This window comes from Tachysurus fulvidraco, chromosome 15 (assembly GCF_022655615.1).
Source record: "Tachysurus fulvidraco isolate hzauxx_2018 chromosome 15, HZAU_PFXX_2.0, whole genome shotgun sequence".
NCBI lineage: Eukaryota > Metazoa > Chordata > Actinopteri > Siluriformes > Bagridae > Tachysurus > Tachysurus fulvidraco.
The window spans coordinates 16,141,206-16,148,053 of record NC_062532.1 but is presented as its reverse complement, the minus strand read 5'-3'; the positions used below and the strand labels follow the sequence as shown (position 1 = coordinate 16,148,053).

Sequence of the window (6,848 nt, the reverse complement as noted above, 5' to 3'; positions counted from 1 at the left end):
ACACACACACACACACACACACACACACACACACACACACACACACACACACACACACACACACACACACACACACACTTTTACACATAAACAGAACTACTCCACTTTTGATAGACTTCTTATGGAGGACAATGCACTATGCAGCTCTATTTATCCTTTCTCTCACTCTCTCTCTGTTTCAGTGCTGCTCTCGCTTTTTCCCTCTTCTGTGTTTTCCGCTGTGTGCCGACTCTCTGACATTTGTTTTGAATGCTAAAATTCTAATCCTTACCCAAGATAGATGTGCTGTTGCCCTGTTGAATAGGTGCATTAGAGCAGCATACAAAACCTCAGGAATCAAACCAAAAGAAGACTCCAGCATTTTTCCAGTGAAGCTTTATCTACGTACCAGAATTATATATGAATTTGGTTTGATTCTTGAACTGAGTAAAAAAAAGGTAGTCAATACTCATTTATAAAAGAAATCGAAGGGACTGTTGAACTACATTTTCTTAAGTGGTTTGTTATGAGGGTTAGAAAAGCAGAATGAAATGTAACATTACTTACGAGAGTTTATAGGGCAGATTTCTTCTTAGCTAGTTCTCATACTCCAACCAGCTCTCCCCATTACGCAAAGCCTACCAGCTCAGGAGGGTGTGAGCTGACGAGCTTTCTCTGAGACACAGGAAGCTGTCTGACAGCTACATCACAGGACAGCGCACCACACTCAGAATAAACTGCTATTCTCCCTCTTCCACATACGTAAGCTCACAGAGATCCATGACTGGATAGTGTTGCTGTGACTGACAGGAAGTTTAGGAATCATTCCCACCCTGACAGCATGGCCACTTTTGCTCTCTGGGATGTTTTGACCGTCGGGATTTAAATTCACGATTTCCAGAAGATAAGGTGAACGCTTTAAGTCAATCAGATTGGCGTAAACAGATTTTCTCTTCTTTCCTCAGCACAGCGAAACGTGTTTGCCTTTTGTAATCGCACATATGCTACGGTTGTGTTGGGATAGGGATTAGGTTGAAATCTGCAGGTGTATTCCTTTAACTGCAAGAGGCTGGCAGTGAGAAACATGAAGAGAGAGATGAGAAGTGATGCAGAGTGCTATGTCCTTTCTGAGGCAGGGAAGGGCTCATCTGGACGGAGCTAGAGGGCTGTTGTCATGGCCCACTTTACTGTGCTGTGGAAGCTAGCAGCTACGTGCTGTCCCCAGAGAGAATGCTTCTGTCCTCCCCCTCACACAGCCCAGTAACCCCATCAAGTGCACACACACGTGCCCACTCGCAAGCTCCAACTCATCTCTCGCTCACACTCAGAGGAACGCAGACGGAATACAGACGCACAAACAGACGCACACGTACGCACTCGCTCACCCTGCCCCCACCATGAGGCTATTTGATGCAGCGCTACTCAGAGTCAACCAATCATGACCGGACTGCAGAGAGAGCCAGAGCTCCATCATTCTCACTGAGACAAGACACTCGGCCATGCCTAATCTCTCTCTCTCTCTCTCTCTCTCTCTCTCTCTCTCTCTCTCTCTCTCTCTCTCTCTCTCTCTCTCTCTCTCTCTCTCTCTCTCTCACACACACATACACATACACACGTTTAAACACAATGCACACAGATTCACACGGCATGCCTGGAATGTCTCAGTCAGTGGCATGCTTTATAGTGTCAGCTCATATTAGTCGCCAAGTCTCTCCTGCTCCTTAATGACCTGCTCCTTTAAAAAAAAAAGCTCCTCCTGAAAGTCTCTACAGCACCTGTTAAGAAAAACCGAGTCTCATTATGGAGGTGGATTTGATGCTTTTCACAGGGCAAGCGCCCACTCCTCTTCTTGTCGTTTGTGTCGTAATTCAAACAGGCGTTTGAAGCTGGAAGAAAACTTTTCTGCTCTGATCATGGCAAGAGGAAGAAGGAGCGGGAGAGTGGGAGAAGAAGCGAGAGAGATCGAGAGCGAGAGAGGCTTGCCACACACATTTACAGTCAAGTTCTCTCCTCATCTGCTGTTTGTCTCTGCTCTGATAAAGGCTGTGTGCCCCCGCACTGCCTCATCTCTCCTCCTTTCATCCAAACAAGGGGTTTTCAACTACTGTGCCCTCAAAAGTAGTGCACTCTTGTGGGACCTGCCGGGTGTGTGCTAAATGGGGCTGTGCTGCTGTGCTCTCTCTGGGGAGGTTATATGGATAATATAGGGCTGAGTAGCTCTGCTAGAAGTGGGACACAAATAAATCATGTGCATCTGGAGTTCCAAGCAAAGCTCTATGAAACACGCAAGCTTGAATCTTCAAGCAACGTTTGACCTAATGTGAGATTCTCTAGTCTGGAAACATTATTAATGATCTGTTAGGACCTGGAGCTGTGAGTCGTAGGTGAATTAGCAGACATGGGACTGAGTGATTCTGAGGTTCTGCTGTGGTGCACGGTGTATGTTTGATGCATACTATCCCAACATTTGATGCATAATCTCTTAGAAAAGTTTGACAGACACAAATTGACACTGCCGTCCTCAGACACTAAAAAAAAAAAATAAAATAAGGAAAGGGGTTTCAAGTGGCTGTAAAGCCATGCTGCAGTCTCTCTCCTGCTCTCCTGTGTGTGTGTGTGTGTGTGTGTGTGTGTGTGTGTGTGTGTGTGTGTGTGGTGTTGCAGGGCACAGGCGTTCTGGGCCAATGAGCCGGTAAATACAGCAGGCTACAGAGAGGAAATGAAGGCTGGATCTATTTGGAGGAGCTGCCGATGACCTTCCACTGAGCTGGATGACATCCAAGTGATTTCACCGTGCTCTGCGCTGCCACTGATGGCATGCACCAGCATGCTAAACATGCACACAAACATATATAAACACAGCCATGCAATCTCTGACGCATACATGCAAATTCCGATTTCTAACACAGGAAGCTAAGGGTCATATACACACAGAAGGTTTCCATCAGAAACTGTTATGAGGGAACGGAAATGTTTCGATTTGTATTATTAACCCAAGAATACAAATACGCATGTTGCCGTCTAAACAACACATGCCAGACAGAGACTATTCACACACCAAAAAGGTTAAGAGGAGTTTCAGTGTTGTTTACGAACCCAACTTTGACATGACTGAGCAGAAATCTAGTCCCCGCTTTGTCTTTCTTCATCGTCCCCTGTGTAAGATTTCCAGGTTGCTTTGCCCTTGCTTTGTTGGGAGAGAATCTGTTTTATGATCCCGACTCAACATCCGCATTCTGAAAATGGAAGTATCGGTTCTTAGAGGATCGGTATTTTTGGACATGTCTTTGTGTATTGTACCATGTGTAGTTTATGTGCGTGCTTTGCGTATATAGGTTCATACGGCGGTTAATGTGTCCTGTGTGAAGCTCTGTGTTTCCTTTTTAGTGTTAATAACTGCACGTGCTTACACTACACATGTTCCATTCACTAGATTTTCTAGAGAATTCCTTTCAGTTCATGTGTACAGTGAAACTCCTGCACATTTGGTGATGTGAATGTGCAGCAAGGGTTAATGAAGGCAGTCAGTACAAACCCCCTGCTGTGCTGCTTTGCCTCTCTTCGTTCCCTTGCTTCTGTGTTCTACGGCAAGCTTAGTGAGTGCTGAGGGAGCAGCATCTGGACAGAAAGAGAAAGCAGGAAAGGAACGAAGGGACGAGCAGAAGAAGCGAAGTAGAAGAGAAGAGAAGAGAACGAGATGCGGTAGAGGCAGTTCGCGGAGAGGAGCGGTACGAGGCGAGGGAGGAGGAGCAGGCGAGGAGAGGAGGGCAGAGAGGCGGTGAGAGGAGAGGGTGTGCAGAACGTAGAATATATTCTACTCTTATCCTATCCTATATCCTCTCCTATCCTCTCCCTTTTACCCTGTAATACCGTATGGATCTGTTTAAGCAGTGCGCACTCTGCGTGCTTGCTCTGGACAACGAGGAGAAACACATTACTGGTCCTCTCCACCTATTAGCAATACGCGGTCAGCAGGCGAAAGCCTGCGCTCTCGCGCGCGCGCGCGCCGCGCGGAGATGCGCCGCTGCGCGCGCAGCGCTAAGGGAAAGAGCGGAGCGGCGAGGAGCGGGCGGCGGCAGCGAGAGAATAGCGGATCGTCGGCGGGGGGTTTGAAGCCGGGTCCGGTAAGCTCGTGTGCCGCTCTAAATATCAGGATGGGCCAGGAGCCGGGGTCGCTAGACGCGACTACGCTGCTCCGAGCCTTCAGCTCCGATATCCGCGCATCTCCTCGCGACGCGAAGAGCTAGCCGGTGCCGGAAGAGCAGTCCGATGTAATTCGAGGTAGCGTTGGAAGTCGCGTAATCTCGTCGACTTGCAGAGAACAAACGCTCCGCCGAAGGGAGGGCGTCATAGGGCTCTGCATGCGTCTTATTCGAGTCTCTTCCGTCGCGGCGAGGGAAGCGTCGCGGCGTGGGCGCGCAGATCTGCGCGCGGTCGTAGGGGTTCGGCGGTGTCGCCTCGCCGCGACGGTCGCCGAGGACGACGACGCTCCTCGCCGCGACGAGACTAGGAAGAGAAGAGGAGCGATTAGAGGGTTCGAGCTAGGCACTCGGAGACGCGCAGCTCAAGGGACGTCAAATCTAGCTAATGTCTTCTTGCTCTGCTAACTGTCTCTGTATATTCTCTCTATTCCTGTCTGATCTTCTCTTCTCTTCTCTCTCTGATCTTATGTCTCAATTACTATCCTCTCCTCTACATCTCCTTCCGCTCCTCTCCTCTCCTCGACTATCCTATAATCTCCATATCCTCTCTCGCCCTATCCTCTCCTCTCCTCTCCCCTTTACCCTGTCCTGACCTTATGGATCTGTTTAAAGCAGTGCGTCACTATGCGTGCGTGCTCTGGACAACGAGATAAACACCTCTCTCTCATGCCTAATCTCTCTCTCTCTCTCTCTCTCTCTCTCTCTCTCTCTCTCTCTCTCTCTCTCTCTCTCTCTCTCTCTCTCTCTCTCTCTCTCTCTCTCCCCTCTCTCCCTCTCTCTCTCCCCTCTGTCATCTTGTATTACCACTCTCCATTCATTCCTCTCACCTTGCCACTGTGCTAATCTTGCTTCTCGTTCCTCTCGTTCTACAATGTCCTCTAAACACTTCTTTCACCGCTCTTGATTTTCCTCCTTTCTGCCCCATGCTGACCCTCAGCAAGGTGGCAGTTTCAAGTTGTTGCATCAGCCCTCATCTCCACCTCTACGGAGACGTATAAAATGCAGTGTGTTTAAGCAGTCACTAAACGCTCTGGGGTTCTGTATGTGAGAGCTGGCACCTGTAGTATGTCCTACATACAGCGTGGACATGCTTTAGGTGTCAATTTGATCACCTTGGTGGCTATATTTTATATTGTTGACATATTCAGCGTGTTGTGGCTGTTGCCAGATATCAGCCTCTGCACTGGCTCTAATTCACTCATGCATCGATTCTGTCTTTCCTCCCTCCCTTTCTGTCTTCGCTCTCGTTCGCTCTTTCTCTCCCACTCACCCGCCTCCTTCTGCCTCACACCTCTCTGTTCTCCCACCTCCATATCCCTCTCTTTCACACACACACACACACACACACACACACACACACACACACACACACACACACACACACACACACACACATGCATATGTGAAATCGCTTCTCTCTCCCAAAATGCAGTCTTGTGGAGCAGGAGGCTGTCTGGAGCATCAATATCACTCAGCTGTGACACTGCAGTCTCAGTGCAGCGTTTTATAGGTTAGGGCTGTTGTAGTCTCACATGTCTCCCCCATCAAGGGCACAGTATGTGTGTGTGTGCGCGCAACAACACACATACTTGTATTACTGTCTTTATTGGTTGTACTGAGGTGATTTAACCTTAATCTCTGTTCCTAAAATTATTTTGCTTTTCTACTCTCTCTTGAAGATCAGTTATAACGCTTCAGAACATCAACATTATAGTATATTTCAATCAGTATGGGCACGTTTACTCTTTACTAGGGGATAAATTCATACCCCTGAGACCCTCCACATAAAATATTCTCATTATATTCCTTAAATATGATGTAACAATACAGACTTGAAATAACAGATCACACACTGTCTTTGCTTATGTTTATGCCACTTTAAATCGCAACACTCGCACCCTACAGGTTATGCTTGGTCCATGTAAACAGAAGTCTTCAGTTCAAGATGCAAGCAAAGTTATGTGTCAGCCTTATGCCATCGGAACACTAGCTGCACTCTCAAAAAGCCCTAAATATAGTTATCGTCACATTGTGCATCTTTCTGTGTGAAGCCAGCAGTCTCCTGGGATGGCAAGGCTGACACAAAACAGAGACGATCGTCACCAAAACAGACACACATCCAGCATGCTGCCACTGGTTCAGACCTCAGTTCTGCACACAACATAATAGGTAAAAAAATAACAATTCCCTGTGCGTATGGGAGCCGGCGTGGGTATGAGACTTCCTTTAGTATCATAAGAGTAATTAAAGGAAGCTGACCCTCAACCAGCATCCAGATGGATGCATGCTCTGTCCTCTAACACGCCCCCCTGTATCAAGCATTTCTTGCCCATCGTCCCAGATTTCCCTGTGCCTGTTCTGCACGTGAGGCTCGGTCTAGTATGAGGAGGAAGTAAGTGTGCCTACCTGCTATATTAGTGCTCTGCCCAGATCCTGCTCCTGCAAGCGCCTCCTGCAAGGCAAAAAATGGCAGCAGATATTCCCTGTCAACGGCTGACTCCTCTCTCTCTCTCTCTCTCTCTCTCTCTCTCTCTCTCTCTCTCTCTCTCTCTCTCTCTCTCTCTCTCATACACATGCACACACACACATACACACACTAACTCACACATACGCACACTTTCGCTCTATCTATCTCGCTTTCCTGCTTGCTGTCGCTGCCATGTTCAG

The 6,848-nt window shown here is 48.0% G+C and overlaps 1 protein-coding gene across 1 annotated transcript in view; it reads right to left on the bottom strand.

Annotated features, from left to right (window-relative positions):
• The window catches only part of LOC113638099 (retinoic acid-induced protein 1), a 35,910-nt gene extending 29,062 nt beyond the window's left edge, over positions 1 to 6,848 (bottom strand). The window contains exon 1 of the mRNA XM_047800522.1: positions 6,588 to 6,848. The gene's annotated coding sequence lies outside the window, so the exon portion shown is untranslated. The remainder of the gene's footprint in view (positions 1 to 6,587) is intronic.